Here is a 20,345-nt window from a genome sequence, read left to right as displayed (position 1 = left end):
TCTCCAACCACTACGGGTCCATAGTAGCACACTAGACATAAGGATATTCTGCTCGAAATAGTATAAATCCTTGTGTCCTCCAAGCACACCATCTGGCCCAGACATGTAGATACAAATTTACTAGCCGGTGATCCAAAACACCGACAAACCGTGCTAGCTCTGGCGAGCCATTATCGATTGTTGGTTGGCGGGATCGATCGTGGTGGGCCTGGGCAAAGGCCTCAAGCTCTAGGACAAATGGCTTTACTATGGGCTAGAATAGGGGTGCCAACGAGAGGTGCCCCCATGGACCGGGGCTATACGCGCGCGCCGCGCTGCTAGCCCGTTTTCCTTTGAGCACGAGTCCCGCTGGGTCAGTGCTCTTGGGTCCACGCGTCGACAGCTCGTGGTGAGATGGGTTGAGTGCGTCAAGCGTCTCCATCCTAGCTGTGAACACGCACCTGTGCTGGATTGGGGTGACCACGTTGCTTCGTCTCCACTCCCCACCCTGTTCCCAGTCGCTCGGCTAATAGAGAGGAAAAAAGGGAGATAAAAAGAGGCTTTTACCTATGTGCCATTAAAAAAGTTTGCAATTACGCACAAGCCATTAAAAAGTTGAGCTCCCATGAGTGCCATCGTTCTAAACTTTTTTGCTCTCGAAGCCATTTCGTCTGTGTTCTGTTTGTTTTTTACCATTTGGCAGCCTTTACATATGGGCCCGGTCAGTATAAACATCCAAAATATCCTTATCTTGTCCTATCCTCTTGCTTCTCTCTCTCTATCTAGTGGGGCCAAACTGTCAGCGACCCGGCTCCACCTACCTCCTTGCCACGTGCTAGCCTCACGTTGCGCCGATGCCGGGGTGGAGCTCGCTCGCCCGCCCCCGCGCCCACACCGGCAAAAGGTGCCACATATGTCATCCCGAACGCTCCTTTTTCTGAGCACCTTAGCCGACGCGCGTAGTGGATCCTCCAGGTCGAAAGGTGCCACATCGGCCTCTGACCCAAAGAAGACCAGCTTCTTATCAGAAGTTGACTGGTCGATAGGTCACTGGAGTGGCCTATTGTGGTCAACGGCGCTACAGCAGCGCCGCTGGTCATCTCAGGAGCTTTCCTATCACTAGCAGCAGCAACAGGAGCTGGAGCAGGTGAGGGCATCTCCAGAGACCGTGTCCTGGTGCCCCCCGACCAACGATAGAGGCAGACAAGGAGGAAGAGAAGTGCGGTGCCCAAGGTGGAGCCTACAGCGATTCCAGCAATGGCGCCACCGGAGAGCTTCTTCCTCTTATGGCCACTTTCTCCCCCCACTTCCACCATTGGTGCCACCGCTACTACTATCGCCATTGCCACTGCCACCGCCACTAGGAACAGGCATCGGCGACGGCGTCTGCCCCACTGGAGCAGGGGAAGGGGAAACCTCATTGGGGCAAGGCCCCAAGGGCCCACCGCACAAGCCCATCCCTAGGAACGCAGAGCACGGTTGTGACTGAAGTGAGATCAGGATGGACTCGTTTAGCTGGTTGAATGAAACATTAAACTGCTACAGTTGTGGTAGCTTCACATCTGAAATCTCACCGGATGGGCCCCGACAGGTCGTTCCTCGCTGAGCGAGAGCCTGACAAGCCTCGGGAGCATGAGAATCGCCTACACGAACCTGCCCGACAGCCTGTTCCCATTGAGGAAGACGCTCCAAAGCATGACGATGGAGGTGAGGTCGACCTTGAGCACGCCGGAGAGCCCGTTGAGGCGGAGGCTGAGCGTGTGGAGCGCACACAAGTTCCCTAGCGTCCCCACAGGGACCGCACCCGAGAGCATCGCCCTGAGGAGCCACAGCACCGCCATGCGGCCGTTCTTGCAAGAGACCCCATCCACAAGCACTCGCCCGTGGCGTCCAAGGTGTTCCACGCTAGTCGTTGCCCCACGGCGTCACGAAACGCTAGGAGCGCCCACACATCGCTCGCGAGGTCGTCGGCCCCCACCTATGCCGCCAGCGCCGCGACGACGAGCAGGAGCACAGGGAGCATGAAATATAGGCGCAAGAGAGAGCAAGAGAAAGTTTGGGTGGCTGACAAACGGATCCCACTGTAAATAAAATAGTCATTTCACATATTTATTAGACACCATTAAATAGAAAAACAAATGGAATAACTTAGAGCAAAGAAGTTGAGAAGCTCAACCTTTTTAGGCCTCGTTTGGCAGGGCTTCACTTCACCAATGAAGCCATTTTTTTGCTTCAGCTCCACGAACAGTTCCACCGGTGGAGCTGAAGCGGTTTTGGTAAACCGTTTGGTAAAATGGCTTCCCTGTGAGAACATGTTTTTAGGGGCCTGAAGGAGGAGCCGGGAGAAACCACTTTTTTGGCTCTATCCCACCCCAAATCACTATGAGAGTATGTTTTTAGGGGCTTCACAAGTGAAGCTATTTTAGGTCCCGTTTGGCAGGGCTTCACTTCACCAGTGAAGCCATTTTTTTGCTTCAGCTCTATGAACAGTTCCACCGGTGGAGCTGAAGCGGTTTTGGTAAACCATTTGGCAAAATGGCTTTCATGTGAGAGCATGTTTTTAGGGGTCTAGAGGAGGAGCCGGGAGAAACCACTTTTTTTTGGCTTCATCCCACCCTAAATTACTGTGATAGCATGTTTTTAGGGGTTTCACAAGTGAAGCTATTTTACTTTATCCCGTTTGGTAGAAAACGGCTCCAAACGACTTCCAAAACTGATGGAGAAACCCTACCAAATGAGACCTTAACGAGCCGGTGGAGAAGCCCTGGCGGAAGTTAATAACTCGTGCGCAATCGTAAACTTTTTTTATGGCTCACGAGTAAAAGCGTCGATAAAAAAGGGTGGGGGAGAGCTTCTTGGTTCGCTTCGCTCTCTTCGTCGGCTGCGCTAGGTGGTTTCCTCGCTTCGTCTTCCTTTCTTTGCCTGTGCGTGGTGGATTTTTTATGGAGGTTGTGTTCTCTAGGTGCTCGAGGGGATCACAGGATTTAGGGTTTTGGGGTACCTATGCTGGATCTACGGCGGAATCGCGGGCGAGACCGGCTGGCTGGCGATGGACCTACAGCGGCCTATGGTGGTGCTGTGCCGAACTCCAACCTGCGTTGGATCTATGCCAGAGTCATGGGTGGCGCGGGAAGATGGGCGCTCCAGCTTTGATGGGCCTACACCGAGCTCCTCCTCCACGCTCCGCCGTGCTACTGTTTTGATATGCGCCGGTATGCTCCTCGCACACCCACGTCGTTGCGTTGTTTATCGGATTACGGCTATGCTAGGCTTCTTCTCTGTCATGCCTACCTCTCCTCTCATGCTCTCTTTCTCTCTCTTCCTCTCCTCCGTTGCGCTTTTCTCCCTTCTCCATCAGGCGCGGCCTGGGCGGGCACGGGTCGCCGGCGTTTGAGACGCGCCCGGCGTGGGCAGGTCCTGGCGGTCGGCACGACTGTGGAGCGAGCATGCTCCCTAGTGCAGCGATGCAGCGGCGTGGGCGGGGCCTGTCGTTGGCCACGGCGGTGTTCTCCGGCGTGCGCTTCCACGACTCTCATGTGATTGGCATTGTGTACATTGATCTGCCTTTCTGATTGTAGTTTTCTTTTCAGCGTTCTAGGTGCTCTATGTAGGATGTTCTTTACTATAGATTTTAGTGGTAAATTGTCAGCCCTTGATAGCGGCGGGTCACCGCAACGTGAGCACGACAAAGGGGATTCGGCCAGAGAAACCCTGACGCCGGCGAGGTTGCCCCTCAGCCTTGGCATACTGTTACTTATCTCATATCATATCCCCCTCTCTTACAGAGTCGCGGGCACTTATGTGCCTTACAGGTTCTGGCTCGTGGGCCCACGTCATCATACACAAATGGGAAACATAACTGGACCAATATGTATTCTACTACAGCAGACGCCTTCGGCGCTCACTCCGTGGCAGCCAGTGCTCCCAGGCTGACACCTCCCCCACCTTGACTTGCCGCTTGCCCCCAAGCTAGCGCTGTAGGGAAGCGTTTCTTGACGACGTAGTAATCCTCCCAGGTGGTGGCCGATTCTGGTAAGCCAACCCACTGGAGCTTCACTTGAGGGATTGCCGCATTGCCCTTCTTCACCATGCGATGCTCGACGATGGCCTTCGGTACAGTATCTGCAGCTTCAAGATCTGTCAAAATTGGTAGTGTATCATATACAGGTGTGTAATCTGGTGTGTATGGTTTCAACTGTGATATGTGGAAAACTGGGTGTATTTGAGTGTCTGGAGGTAGTTCCAGCTTGTATGCCACTTGACCAATCCTCTGTAGTATAGTGAAGGGTCCATAATATTTGTATGATAATTTTGGGTATGGTCTATTGGCCACTGTGGATTGTGTATATGGTTGCAGCTTCAAGAGCACTTTGTCACCAATAGCAAACTGATGATCTCTCCTGTGCTTATCTGCCTGTACTTTGAATTTGTTTTGTGCCCTTGCAAGATGTTCCCTGAGAGCCTAGATGTGCTGTTCTCTATGCTCAATCTGTTCATTCACTGAAGCTGAGGCTGTCGGAGGGACAATAGGTGACAGACCCAGGTCAGGTTCATAACCAAAGAGGACCTTGAATGGAGTAGATCCCAAGGAAGAGTGGAGGGATGTATTGTACCAGAGTTCAGCAAGTGACAACCATGATTTCCAGGTGTGAGGGGCATCATGAACAGCACATCTAAGATACATTTCTAAACACCGGTTCACCCTTTCTGACTGGCCATCTATTTGTGGATGGTAAGCAGTGCTAAATTTGAGGTTTACCTTGTATGCTTTGAAGAATTCTTTCCAAAATTGACTGACAAATATGGTATCTCTATCTGTCACTATGGATTTAGGCATGCCATGCAATTTGACCACATTTTCCATGAATGTTTTAGCTATGGTGGCAGCTGTGTATGGATGTTTGATAGCTATAAAGTGGGCATATTTAGTCAGTCTATCGACTACCACTAGGATGACACTGTATCCTTCAGACTTTGGTAATCCTTCTATGAAGTCCATAGTGATATCTTGCCATATACCTGTAGGGAATAGGGAGGGGTTGCAGGAGGCCCATGGGATGCTGAAGTGAGTGCTTGGCTTGCTGGCAAGTGTTGCATTGCTTGATGAAATTATCAATATCATTTTTCATTCCTTTCCAAGCAAAGTGCCTTTTGAGTCTGTGATAGGTTGTTGTTGTACCCCTGAGTGGCCCCCTAATGCACTGGAGTGGCAGACTGCAATGAGTTTAGTTTGAAGTGCTGAATTACTGCCAATCCAGACTTTGCCTTGAAACCAAATGATGCCCTTGTCTAAAGTGTATCCCTGGTGGTCAGGACTGGTTATGGCTAGAGTTCTGAGCATCTCCTGTGCTTGAGAGTCAGTAACATAGGAGTTTTTGACTTCCTGGACCCAAGGCAGGCTGAACTGTGGATACTGCTTGTAGTGCCATCAAATGACCTACCCTTGATAGGGCATCAGCTGCCATGTTCTCTTTGCCCTTCTTGTACTTGATTGTGAAATGGAGGCCCATCATCCTGGTCATAGCCTTTCTCTGCATGTCAGAGTGAAGGTTTTGTTGACTCAAGTAAGCTAAGGATCTATGATCAGTTTGTATGCAGAATTCACCCCTTTCTAGGTAATGCCTCCACTTGTCTACTGCCATGATCAATGCTAGAAATTCTTTTTCATAAATGGACAGTCCTTTGTGTTTTTCTCCAAGTGCTTTACTCAAATAAGCAACAGGTTGCCCTTTTTGCATCAGTACTGCACCAATACCATCAGCACAAGCATCAGTTTCTACTGTAAAGGTCTCATTGAAATTTGGCAGAGCCAATACTGGTGTGTGAGTCATTGCTATTTTCAGTGCCTCAAATGCTGCCTGAGTATGCTGGTTCCAAACAAATGTCCTTGAGTCTGAGTATTTATGTAAGAGGTTTGGACAGTCTGCCATAATCTTTGACAAATTTTCTGTAATATCCTGTGAGGCCTAAGAATGCCCTGAGTTCAGTCATTGTCTATGGGACATGGCCATTTGAGCATATCCTTAATCTTGCTGGGATCAGTTGAGACTCCTTGGGCTCCTATAATATGCCCTAAATATTCTAGACTATCCTTGGCAAAAGTGCATTTAGATTCCTTGAGATACAACTGGTGCTTTCTCAAAGTTGCAAAGACTTGCTCAAGATGGTCCACATGAGCTTCCATGGAGGGACTGAAGATGAGGATGTCATCTAGGAAAACTAGAACAAATTTTCTCAAGAATGGTTTAAGGATTTCATTCATGATGCACTGAAATGTTGCTGGTGCATTTGTTAATCCAAAAGTCATAACTTTGAATTGGTAGTGCCCTTGATGGGTTTTAAATGCTGTTTTGAATTCATCCTCTGGCAGCATCCTGATCTGATGATAGCCAGCCTTCATATCTAGTTTAGTGAATACTTTGGCTCCTGCAAGCTCATCCAAGATTTCTTCAATGATTGGCATTGGAAATCTGTTTTTGATTGTCATGTCATTAAGTCTTCTATAGTCGATACAGAATCTCCAAGTACCATCCTTTTTCTTAACTAGGAGAACAGGGGAAGCAAAAGGACTATGACTTTGTGTAATCAGGCCAGCTTGTAATAGTTGCTGCACTTGGTTTTCAATCTCTATCTTGTGTAGTGGAGAGTAATGATAGGGTTTGGCATTGATTGGTGTGGAGCCAGGCAGTAATGAGATGGCATGATCATAGGCCCTTCTAGGTGGGAGGCACTGTGGATCAGTGAAGATATCCTTGTACAGTGCCAATAGGTGTTGTAAAGCCTCTGGGTGGGCTTGCTGTTTCTGAGTGATGTGGTCAGCTTTGTGGGCCTCTTGATGAACCAAAGCAAAAGTCCAGATGTCATTGCCTTTGGATGCATTGTACAGTTGAGTAGCTAACATCGATGACAACTGCAAGTCAGGTTTCCTGATGCCTTGCAGAGTGATAGACTTGCCTTGTTCAGCAAAATTCATTGTTTTGAGCTGCCAATCGAATTCCAGAGGGCTATGTGACTTGAGCCAGTCACACCCTAGTATAGCATCATATGACTGCATATCCAAGACCACCATATCTGTTCTGAAGCTTTGTCCTTGACAATAGCATTGCAAATTGGAAACTAGCTGATTAGTAACTATGTTAGCACCATTTGGTAGTTGCACTTGCCTGGGTGCTATAGGGATGGTTTGCAGATTGGCCATCAAGACAAACTGAGAACTTATGAAGCTATGTGTACTGCCACTATCAACTAGGATCAACAGTGTCTTATCTTTGACTGTAGTTTTGAGTTTGATGCAATCAGTCTTATCGCTTGTTGAAATTGCATTCAAGGATAGCTGACAAAATTCCTCATGCAGTGCATCTTCTGCTGCCAACTCATTGAGAACATCCTCAGTGAGTTGTCTGTCCAGGTCATTGAGAACATCCATCCTTTTTTAAAAAAAAAATACCAAATATAGTTTCAATGGTCTCTGCAATGGTTTTTCAACAAGGTCACTTTAATTATTCCCAATAGACTCTCTGTAACGTGATCCTTTTGTGTCCTTAGAAATTTTCAGCTTATCCAATACCTGGCAGTGAACATCAGCTTGTAGTGTGGATCAGAGAAAATGATTTAGGCACGTATATGTACTACTTGTCCTATCTTGCGTTTGTGTGATCAGATAAACTGATTTTGGCAACTCGAGAACGAATAGGCATAGTTTTTTTATTCACTGACATAACAAATTTGCTACTCAAGAACTGGTAATTTATGTGATCTGCTACTCAAGAACTGGTAATTTATGTTATCAGCTAGGATCTAGGTTGATGACTTTATGTTATCTCCATTTACTGTGTGCAGGAAACCATGGAAGAACATGTCCCCACCGGACAAAGTAATGATAGGGATGAGTCACCTGGTAAGGAGCCAAACTATGATATGGAGATGTTAGAGCAACTCTAAGAGTTTGTGTAAAACTACTAGCTAAATTCCTTATTTTAGTCATTATGTAAAATAGAAAAGTCCTAAAAAGAAGAGGAGTCTAAAACAGGCTGGCTATTTTGCCTCCAGTATATTTGAAAACATGCCACATATATCTCTGCCATCCAAATGGTGATAGAGGCTTTTTTTGTGTGAATTGCTTGCCTTTCATATATCAGCCGGCCGAAGCCTCAACCATGATCAAGTCATACACACATGCTGGAGTAACACGCCACACCTCCGAGCAATGTGAACTAGAAACCTGACGAGCTAACAAATGTGCAACCTTATTACAACTTCTACTATGTACAACAAATATGGAGCACAAAGAGTGTGGCGACCGGGACGATCAGACACACTATGAGAAGAAGCTCTTGTCTATATAGGTAAAATAGGGATTTTTTTTTCAAGTCCTTGCGTTTGGAGGTTACAATCATAAAGAATTGTATTACACGTGACACAATTGTTTTTGCAATATACAATGCTCCATGCAGAGTATAAGGAAGATGAGAGCATGGTGAAAGATACCGCCAAGAACGAATGGAAGGATGCAATGGGCTTACAGTTGAAGGACGGTACCGTCAAGGACGTCGCGCTCTTCATGACTGTGTTAATTTTATGAACTTTGCTTTTTGATTAAATATAACTTTAATGTCGGTATTTAATTTTACAGTATTATTATTTTATCGTGTGATCCATGTATTTTTAGTATAAAAGTTTAACTGTCCCATAGCCATGTGCGGGCACGAACCTGGTTTATATTAAACTTGCCGTCAAGCCAATGAGCGAATCCACCCGATCCCAATTGAAACTAGACACCTCTCTTCCCAAACCCGCTCAGCTCGAGGACCTCGCCGCCGCCGTCGCCGTCGCTGGCTGCCGTCAACACCCGACCAGCTGCCATGGCTCGCAACGAGGCGAAGGCGCAGTGGATGCTGAACCACTTCATCAGGATGAAGCGGGAGGAGCAGGCCCTCCGCGAGATCGGCGTCAGCACTACTGGACTCAGTGAATTTGCCGAGTGCCAGGGGCACTCGGCAAAGCCCAATTTGCACTCGGCAAAGGCTTTGCCGAGTGCTGCACTCGGCAAAGAGCACTCGGCAAAAAAAGAGTCGGCAAAGACGTCTTTGCCGAGTGTCTTTTGTCGGGCACTCGGCAAAGCCTTTGCCGAGTGCCGACACTCGGCAAAGTTGGAACCGAAAAAAAAGCCGAAAAAAATGGGAATTTTTACCCAAAAAAAATGAAATTTTTTTTTTAATTGGGGGAGGCCCCCACCGGCCAGCGCCCATCCATCTCCGGCTTTTTTCGCGTAAATTTCACGGCTACGCGGCCGACGGGATTCGAACCCAAGACCTCCCGCTGCGCACAAACCTCCTCTACCACTACACCACACTATCACTTGTGTCTAGATTCCGTTTTAGTTCCCAATATATTATACTAAACCGAGTGTAAATTGCTTATTTGAGACCCTAAATGAATTCAAATCAAAAAGTGGTCAACTACAAAGTTTCATAACTTTTTGAGATCTACAATTTTCATTTAGTAAGTTTTTCCATCCGAGGTCGTTTGAAAAATTTGAATTTTAAATTTGAGAGATTCAAACGTAGTTTTGCATGATAAGATGATTTCAAATCAAAAAGTTGTCAACTACATAGTTTCATAACTTTTGGAGATCTACAATTTTCATTTAGGAAGTTTTTTCATCCGAGGTCGTTTGAAAAATTCAAATTTTAAAATTTTCAAATTCAAACGTCGTTTTTGCATGAAAAATGATTTCAAATCAAAATGTTGCCAACTACAAAATTTCATAACTTCTCAAGATCTACAAAGTTTATTTTGGTCATTTGTTCATCCGACATAGTGGTAGTAACATTGTTCACAAATCATATATATCTCTCTTCTATTTTCATGAAATTAATGAGAGATGTATATTTTATGAACAACGTTATTGTCGCTTTGTCAAATGAAGAAATGACCAAAATAAACTTTGTAGATCTTGAGAAGTTATACAACTTTGTAGTTGAAAAGTTTTTCATTTGAATTCATTTAGGGCCTCAAAAATTGATTCGAAAAACTGATTTGCCGAGGGCCAAAAAAATGCACACGGCAAAATACCTCTTTGCCGAGTGCCAAAACATAGGCACTCGGCAAAATACGGCTTTGCCGAGTGCTAGAAAAAAGGCACTCGGCAAACTGAGAGTAAATTGCTTGTTTGAGGCCCTAAATGAATTCAAATCAAAAAGTGGTCAACTACAAAGTTTCATAACTTTTTGAGATCTACAATTTTCATTTAGTAAGTTTTTCCATCCGAGGTCGTTTGAAAAATTTGAATTTTAAATTTGAGAGATTCAAACATAGTTTTGCATGATAAGATGATTTCAAATCAAAAAGTTGTCAACTACATAGTTTCATAACTTTTGGAGATCTACAATTTTCATTTAGGAAGTTTTTTCATCCGAGGTCGTTTGAAAAATTCAAATTTTAAAATTTTCAAATTCAAACGTCGTTTTTGCATGACCAGATGATTTCAAATCAAAATGTTGCCAACTACAAAATTTCATAACTTATCAAGATCTATAAAGTTTATTTTGGTCATTTGTTCATCCGACGTAGTGGTAGTAACATTGTTCACAGATCTTATATATGTATCTTCTACTTTCATGAAATTAATATGAGAGATATGAGATATGTAGATTTTATGAACAACGTTATTGTCGCTTTGTCAAATGAAGAAATGACCAAAATAAACTTTGTAGATCTTGAGAAGTTATACAACTTTGTAGTTGAAAAGTTTTTCATTTGAATTCATTTAGGGCCTCAAAAATTGCTTCGAAAAAATGATTTGCCGAGGGCAAAAAAAATGCACACGGCAAAAAGCTTCTTTGCCGAGTGCCAGAAAAAAACACTCGGCAAAGACGTATTTTGCCGTGTGTTTTTGTTTGCCGAGTGTATTTTATTTGGCACTCGGCAAACACGGTATTTGCCGAGTGCCCGATAAAATACACTCGGCAAAGCCTCGGCACTCGGCAAATCGCCGGTTTCCAGATCGAGGAGGACCTCGGCGAGCATCGGGCCTCCGCCTCCGCGACCTCAGCAGCTAGATCAACGAAGGAGGCCTCCGCGACCTCAACAGCTAGATCAATAAACTGGATAGCATCGTCGAGCTCGGCGACACCAGACTACTCCGACAGCTCCTACACGCCGCTCATGATCGTTCCCAGCCTCTCAGGCCAAGCATCCACAGATCACAATTAAACCTTGAGTTTTGCTTTTGAGGGATTACAACATTATGAATCATTAGTCCTCTTGTATTCAGAACAACTTTCAGGTAGAGATAATAGAACCAGAGTAATTCTAGGATGCGAGATATAGTGATAAACTAGTCAAGGTGGTTCTTCCCTGTTTCAGCAAGGATGCATTCAGTTAACGTTCTTACAGATCATGAGTTTGCTTTGCATCCTAAACTATTTACAGCATTGCATTTCCTTCCTAACTACTCGTAGGAGGTGTATCACAATCGCCTATCCTATGGACCATGGTATTAAACACTGAATCAGGCTAATTGAAAAATCATGAGATGCACTGAAGTAACCAAGGTTGCACGCACATACCTCTGGTTGCAGACTCAGCACATACCTCTGGTTGCAGACTCATGCGCTTAGAGACTTGCGTGAACTCACACGTACGATCCGCGCTTAGAGACTTGCGTGCACTCACACGTACGATCCGCGCTTAGAGACTTGCGTGCACTCCCACCAGGGCCAGCCTGAACACAAGCCACGCCACCTCTACGTTGTGCCCATGCAATTCCTACCTACTAGCTCTTTTCGTTGTACTCCACTTATTCCTGACGAGTAGCACTAACACCAACTAAATAAGCAAACTGTACGTGCATGTGACTCACACATTCACGCACTGATACACAAACTAACCCTGGCCACAACACGTGCCACATGCTCATGCAAAATGTTCAATAAATGAACGTGTGACTAACTTACCTATTCTGTATTTCTATATGCAAGATTCAAACATTGCATAAGGACTAGTTTGACTGCACACCAATTAATCCATCACAATTCACATGGGTTAGAAGTGAAAATTGTTCATAATGGAATTTGCACCGGTGCAGCCATGCAACAGGGAGAGCTAGCAAGGTCACAAAGGATGGGAGTAAGATCGTCGTTACACCCGGCTCATCTCTCAGCTCCACTCAATTCCTCCTATGTCGCCACTGCCACCTGGTCCGCTATGGTTTGGCTCCATCCAAGCCCTATTCCACTGACCTCTTGCATACTTAGACTATCTCCAACAGCACAAACCTAAATACAAGACCTATTCTAAGAATTGGGTCACGAATAGTTACTGGGCCACCCACCCAAAAAATTCTTTCTCCAACAGCCTCGTCTACAGGAACAAAATATCTCCCCCTCTCCCCCCCCCCCTCTCTCGTGCGCGCGCACTCTCTCCCTCTCCCTCTCTCCACCTGCGCTCGCCACCGCTCCCTCTCCCGGCTCCCAGATCCGGCGAGGAGGCCGGCTGCCCGCCACCACCGGCACCACTCCGTCTCCTGGTGCCACCACCAGCACCTCTCCGTCCGCGCACCACCACCAGCTCCTCTCCATCTCCTGGCGCCCAGATCTAGCGAGGAGGACGGCCGCCGCGCTCGGATCCGACCAGTAGGAGGCGCTCCCTCTCCTCCTCTAGTCGTGCGCCTCTCTCTCTCTCTCCCTCCCCCCCCCCCCCCCCCCCCCCCCCCCCCCCCCGCGGTGCTCGCCCGCCGGCGCTCCGATGCGGCCAGGCCTCGGCGGTGTCCGCAGCCGTGACCGGGCCTCCGCGGTGCCCGCCCCCCTGCACAGGCGCGGGAGCCCCTTCCTCGGCCGGCGGCGCTACGGCGAGTGCGCCCCCTGGCGGCGGCCCTAGGCAAGCGCCCCGCCGCGGTCCTCGCCATCATCTCGTCCGCGGGCCCACCACTACGGGCGCAAGATTTTTGCGTCGTCTTTCCTCGATGACGCTTATTTGCCTTCCGCGTCGCCTCCGACCTAAAATGCGTGCTGTGTTTGCATACTCAGTTGGAGGCTATTTTTTTCCACTTATCCACTGTGCACAACGCATTTTTGGGGATGGGTTGTGTTATCGGAGACAGTCTTACTACGGAGTGAGCGGAGGCAACGCCAAATCCAATCATGGACTGACATGGTCTCCAAGTCCAATCGTCGTGGACTTGCCATCAGTTTAGTAACCTCGAAACGGGTTCGTGCTGCTAGAAAGGTACATGTGAGCGTAGCACCTCACCCTCCTTTCACATTTTCTTCATGCTTTTGGGGGATTTTGAGCTCCACATTTGTATAATTGTTATTAATTCACCAAAACCTACGACAGGATTAGCTGCATTTTCAGGGCCGTCCACGCGCTTGGTCAATCAAAGTTGAGATAATTTGACTTAGGTTAAAACAAAAGTTGAGTATAATTTAAAACGGGGAGTGCAAACTATATCAGGATCAATAACAATAAATTTCACAATAAATTCTTGATAGTAATTTTAGTTATTCTTGAATTAAAGAAAGTTTACATGAATCATGGGTAGTTTTGAAGTAATTATGTGGGCCTTGAAATGGTCTGGAGGTCCTCTTCTTTCCTCATGTTGTTAAAACTTGTTTCCGCAGTGAAATGGCGTTCTACTCCCCCGTCCTGAAATTTAGTGCATTCTGGCATTTGAAATTTGTCCTCAAACATAGTGTATTCGGGGAACAAGAAGATACTACTTAAATAAAATGCGTGGTTATTTTGTATAAGGAAAGTAATTCATGTACTTGCCATATCTTGTATAAAGGAGACTAAGAGTCCACCTTTAATCATGCAAAAAAGAATCAAATTTCAATACATTAGGTGTAAGTGAAGGGTACATGCGTCTATTGCACTTTCTCTTATTTTGTCTGAAAATGGCCAGAATGCACTATATTTAAGGACGGAGAAAGTGAGTCGTTGGTGCCATCTAGATGAGGAGTCATTTCTCTCGTGAATGTGGCAGGTTCTTATAGATGCAACGCTCTATTCTCATGGTTGGCAGTTGGAACCTTGTTTCTGCCCTAAAACCATCTTTTGCTACCCTCGTACCCGTTATCACCAGTTGGTCAATTTGCTATCGGTAATCTTTTTCAAGCTTGACAATGAACCTTAACTTTGCCAGAGGTAAGTAGAGAAGTTTATGAGCGAGCATGAAGTTCAATCTCAACAAATCGATGATGGCATACTATAGTGTGAGAAAATTGGATCTATATCATTAAAGGATCCAAAGTTTTAAAAAAATAGCATCGAAATTAAACTTCGAGTCTTTTAATTGTACTAGATCGTGCCCGTGCATTGCTACGGGACAACTAAATATTTTGTACTAAAAACATACGGATCGCACGATAAGATAACAATACGGTTAAATTAAATACCGATGTCAAAGTGACATTTAATTCAAAAAGCAAAGTTCGTGAAATTAACACAGTCACAGAGAGCGCGACGTCGCAGGCTCACAAACTCTACTGTATAGACTTTTTCGTGATACGGCTAAGATAATATTTTATATCAGCAAAAAGAATTCTATGATATCCATTTATTTCATGCGCCAATAAATCTATGAATAAGTTCTGTTGCATCTTCATATAATCATGTACACACAGGTTTGAGTATATATGTAAATATGTTCGTGCCCGTGCGTTGCTACAGGACAACTAAGCTTTTGTACTAAAAACACACGGATCGCACGATAAGATAATAATATTGTAAAAGTATATGACCGACGTTAAAGTGATATTTAATCCAAAAAGCTAAGTTCATAAAATTTACACAGTCACAGAGAGCGTGGCGTCATGGCTCACAAACTCTACTGTGTAGATCTTTCCGTGATGCAGCTAAGATCATTTTTATACCGACAGGAAGAGATTTCTGATATCCATTTTTTTCGTGCGCCAATAAATTCACGAATAAGTTCCACCACATCTTCATACCATCCTTTACACGGCGCTGGTAAGCAAATTAGCCACAACTTATGTAATTAGTTTTATAATAGCTCATATTTAGTCCTCCTAATTAATATCTAAAAATTCAATGTGGCAGGGACTAAAGTTTAGTCCTGGATCCAAACACCACGATGCCTATGTGTCTGTATGTATATACTCTAATACCAGAACGTCTAAGATGATCTTTATTGTCCACCCTTTGAAAATATCATAACTTTAAGGTTGTCATTTGTGTATGCTGTAGGATTGGGATGCTTTGCACTGATCCATGAGGGTATCCATGAGAGTCAAAAATTTTGATACCATTATGATGTCTAAGCTTACCAATCAGACAGAGACGAACTTGATTGTTAAAATATTTTCAACACTGCTTTCATATACTCCTTCTGTCCCAAAATAGAATCCATTCTCGCTTCCCGAGAAGTTAACTTTTTTTTAATTTCGACCAATTATATATAAAATAATATTAATATTTATAATACATAATTAGTATCATTACATAAAACATTGAATATATTTTCATAATAAACTTATTTGGAGATATAAATGTTGCACGTATTTTTTATAAACCTAGTCAAAGTTGAGAAAGTTTGACCTGCACGCATCCCATAGCGACTTATATTTTTGGGTAGAGGAAGTATATGCTAATGGGAGTAGTCAACTGAAAGTGGTGATGAACACAGCAATACTTTCATATTATATGCTAATGGGAGCACGAAGAAACGTAGGGGAATGGACCTATATACTAATGGTGGGAATATTCGTTTAGGAAATTGAAGGTTCACCAGTCTCACCATGTATAACCTGCACATCTTTTATTTGGCACCACTGATGTTTCCTTCCATGCATGATTATTGTTTCCTTCCATGCATAATTATTGTTTCATGCATGATTTTTGTTTCCTTCCATGCATAATTATTGTTTTCTTCCATGCATAATTATCGTGGGATCGCAGGCGTGGACAGACGGATGAACCAAAATAAATATCACACTAAAAAATATCTACACTTTGTTTTTTTTAGTTGTAGGAGATAGATCCGGTTTTCCCATGTAGTGTTGGTGGCAGGTTCTTATAGCCGCAACGCTACATTGCTATAGTTGACACCTTGTTTTTGCCCCAAACTATCTTATGCTACCTCGTTACTCGCTCCCACACCTGTTACTACCAATGCGTCAATTTGGCACCAACAACCTTTTTTCGAGCTTGACTATAAACCCTAACTTCAACGTAGGTAAGCAGAGAATCTTATGAGTGAGGATGAGGTTCAATGGTAACAAATGGGTGATGCATAGTCAGTGTTGGTGGCATCTAAATACATTTATTCATCATGAGTGTGCTGTAGTCATTGGCACAATCAAATATCCAGTGGGTTTAACAAAGTTTGAGTATGGTTTAGGTGTACGATACTCAAATTTATTAGCTCGATGTTGCCTAAGGATGAAGAAGTCGACAAGAGTTAAGAAATCACATGAGCGTGTTTGGTGGCGTTCTAGATTTTTATATGAACGTTTCAGGTTTATATTTCCTTTGAAAACGTCTCTCATGAATATAACCGCTTTGTGAAATTAGTTGGCTAGCTCTCTGAATTCTTTAACTAAAACTAAAACTAAAATTAGAAGAAAACATGTTTTTAGTTGTTTTCTAGACTAACAGAAAAAATGAGAAACATTTCTCCTTATGACAATTCGGTCGTAATGGCCCTGTTCGGCTGGCAAAATTTTGACTGAAACTGGCTGAAAACACTGTTCTGGCTGAATTGTTGTGAGAGAAAAATACTGTTCCGACTAAAAAAATAAGTCGAACAAGTCGAATATAGGTAAGTCAAACGGAACCAATAATTAATAATTAGTGATTCTGAAACATTTGTTGCTGCCATAGGCACACGATTACTAGTTTACCACACACGATCGTGGTTTCGTGGAGAGCTGAAATTTATGAGCTCCGCTGCATATCTGTGTCTCCATCAATCTGGACCGTTGGATAAAAGACGCCGCTAACCGACTAGGGAGGAAGACGGTTCCGGAGTCCGGACCCAACTCAAATCCAATCCCCAAAATCCCCAATTGAACCCGCCCGCCTCTCGCCCCAAACCCTCGCCCAGCTCGAGGACCTCGCCGCCGCCGCCGGTCGCCGGCCGCCGTCTCCGCCCGACCGCCGCCATGGCTCGCAACGAGGAGAAGGCGCAGTCAATGCTGAACCGCTTCATCACGATGAAGCAGGAGGAGAAGCGCAAGCCCCGGGAGCGCCGGCCCTACCTCGCCTCCGAGTGCCGCGACCTCACCGACGCCGAGCGCTGGCGCTCTGAGATCCTCCGCGAGATCGGCGCCAAGGTCGCCGAGATCCAGAACGAGGGCCTCGGCGAGCACCGCCTCCGCGACCTCAACGACGAGATCAACAAGCTCCTCCGCGAGCGCGGCCACTGGGAGCGCCGCATTGTCGAGCTCGGCGGCCGCGACTACTCCCGCAGCTCCAACGCGCCGCTTATGACCGACCTCGACGGCAACATAGTCGCCGTCCCCAACCCCTCGGGCCGCGGACCGGGGTACCGATACTTTGGCGCGGCCAGGAAGCTCCCTGGCGTGCGGGAGCTCTTCGATAAGCCGCCCGAGATGAGGAAGCGCCGCACCCGCTACGAGATCCACAAGCGCATCAACGCCGGGTACTACGGATACTACGACGACGAGGACGGCGTGCTAGAGCGCCTTGAGGCCCCTGCCGAGAAGCGCATGCGGGAGGAGATCGTTTCAGAGTGGCACCGCGTGGAGCGGGTGCGGCGGGAGGCCATGAAGGGGGTGGTGAGCGGTGAGGTGGCTGCGGCTGGAGGGCGCAGCGGGGAGGCTGCCAGAGAGGTGCTGTTTGAGGGGGTGGAGGAGGAGGTCGAAGAGGAGAGGAAGCGTGAAGAAGAGAAGAGGGAGAGGGAGAAAGGCGAGGAGGCTGGGAGGGAATTTGTTGCACATGTGCCGCTACCTGATGAAAAGGAAATTGAGCGCATGGTCTTAGAGAGGAAGAAGAAGGAGCTGCTTAGCAAGTATGCCAGCGATTCCCTGCTGGTTGAGCAGGAGGAGGCCAAGGAGATGCTCAATGTCCGACGCTAGAAGACGGTCTCTTCTCAATTTCCATGTCTCAAATGAAGGTTATTAACTGATGTAGTGCCCCTGACTTAAAGTACTGTAGAGTTAAGCACAGTTCTTGTTTTTGTTGCATTCGAAATTATTTCTGCCATTACTGTCAGTGCCGTCTTCTAGAATTCAGATGACAATGCAATGCCTCCTTTTACAATTCTTAATCCATTGTTTGTGTTGCATTAGTAATATTGTGGTTCTGGATGTTAAAAGCTGTGTGCAACATTGATGAAATATAGATATGGGGAACCCTCAACCTTTACTGCTTTAGAGTAGAATCGATGTACTGTTTTAGTCATTGCTGTCTGTGCTGCTCAGTCTGTGAAGCTGCACCTAATTAGTTGTGTTCACAAAACTGAGACCTGTTGAAATTTGGTATCAGGTCTCCTTGGAGCTACTATTACTTTAGCATAAAATATACACAAACTGAAGTTTTTTCTGTAACAAAGTCGAACCCTTTAGTCATATCATATACTGTTGACTAATTAAGCAATTAAGGTCTGAACTTCAACATAAGTATGTATATGTTAACCTGCTTCCTTGTTAACCTGCTTCCTTTGGATCAGGCTGGCCAATTGATGCATTGATGCTTTCGTTGTGATCTGAAGACGAGCACCGAGGTACAGGAAGGAACATCTTTTGAAGTGCTGGCATCGGGGGAACTGAAGACATTATTGATGTAAAAGGAAACAGGTTTGTCTGAAATTGTGTTTCTGTGTTTAATCAACCTTGGCGAGTGATACCGGTACCTGTTGACAAATTGACGAAGGCTAAACTTGTGGTATTAGTGTGCCTGTGTGCACTGTAACTCGTATCATGTACAACCATTGGCTGCAGTGCACTGATTATTGATCCCTTATAATTTCAGTGATATAGCGAATCTTATGATTTCAGTGATGACTTTGCCCTGTTATGTACAGTTGTTCGCCATATGCATATGCTTTCTGTGGGACCTACATAGAATGTCATTTATTCTGGAGAATCTGATGTTAACTGTATACATACTGTTTGGTTCACTAAAATGTATCGCAACCCCATTGCATATGGTATGCAGTTACCGTTACATCAGCTTGCTTACTACCGTTTGTAATCAGTGTTATCTGATTCCATTTTCATTTTCAAACAAAGATTGCAATCAAGCATCCCAGCTCTGATGACAGTGTTATCCATTTCCCTTTGCGTTACCACTAACTGAACCAAACACTCTCATAAATCCCGGCCTCGTCTCTGGTGTATCAGCTCAAACTTCCACGCATAGCCCATTATGTGCTAGTACAGCTCGTGAAACTGTATTATGGGAGATGAGCTTGAATGCTAAGGGCAGTCTCAATGGAGAGTTTCATCTCTCAGTTTCCAACACGTGAAACTTTGATATGAAACGGGTCTCTCCCACGGTGCAAAGTTTCATGGCATGATTTCGTCCCTTATTTTACTATTCACGGGTCCCACCTATCCCTATCTTCCCTCTCTTCCCCGCATCCTTCTCGTCACCGCCTGGAGGTCGAGCATGGAGTGGAGGCCGAGCATGGCGGCGGGCGGGCGGAGCCCTCACGCTCGCGGCGCCCGCGACCGGCAGAGGACGTGTGGCGGGCGGAGTCGCGACGGGGCAGCTCGCGACGGACGGCTCACGACGAACGGCGCCGGTGGATCTCCTGCGACTAGCGGACGAGCGCCCGCGGCCGGCGACCTCGCCCGCGGTGGTCCGGCGGCCGCGCCCTGCGGAGCTCCCGCCCACGCAGGCGGATCTCCCGCGACCGGCGGACGAGCGAGCGCGTCGGGCGGCCTCGCCCGCGACGGTCTGGCGACCGCGCCCTGCGGAGTCACGATGAAGAACGCACGGTCCCGGAGAAGAAAAGTCGCGATGAAACGAAGGAAGGGCCTCAGTGTAGGTTTCACGGCGTTTTCAAAGTTTTGGAAACAGTGCGGGTAAGTTTCGTGGCCATGAAACGAATCCCTTCTCTCTCCTCCCAGTTTCATGCAAAAAAACTGACGTGACACCTTATTAATTGTGCATGAATCCCCCATGAAACCCCATTGAGACTGGCCTAACGGGCCATACGAAAAAAAATCAGGACCAATTTATGCTGTTTTGTTCAACAAATTTATATGTTAACTGAACAGGCTACAAATACCATGAGCCATGATGGGTATTACTGTCATGAACCATGATGAGTACTCTAACTAACTGGTAGTACGAGCAAGGGCAACGTACATGGTCCATAAAGATGGGTCCGGTGTCAGCTGACCATAGTTATGTATTTTGCTACAACGTGGAGT

At 46.0% G+C, this 20,345-nt stretch overlaps 2 pseudogenes; one reads left to right on the top strand and one right to left on the bottom strand.

Annotated features, from left to right (window-relative positions):
* Positions 1 to 761: 761 nt before the first annotated feature.
* Positions 762 to 3,427, bottom strand: LOC136470258 (probable inactive receptor kinase RLK902; annotated as a pseudogene).
* A 13,383-nt stretch (positions 3,428 to 16,810) lies between these two features.
* On the top strand, positions 16,811 to 18,961 carry LOC136474176 (uncharacterized; annotated as a pseudogene).
* The last annotated feature ends 1,384 nt before the right edge of the window (positions 18,962 to 20,345 follow it).

Source organism: Miscanthus floridulus, chromosome 8 (assembly GCF_019320115.1).
Source record: "Miscanthus floridulus cultivar M001 chromosome 8, ASM1932011v1, whole genome shotgun sequence".
NCBI classification, from domain to species: domain Eukaryota; kingdom Viridiplantae; phylum Streptophyta; class Magnoliopsida; order Poales; family Poaceae; genus Miscanthus; species Miscanthus floridulus.
The sequence above is the reverse complement of the archived record's forward strand: the minus strand, read 5'-3'. Positions and strand labels throughout refer to the sequence as shown.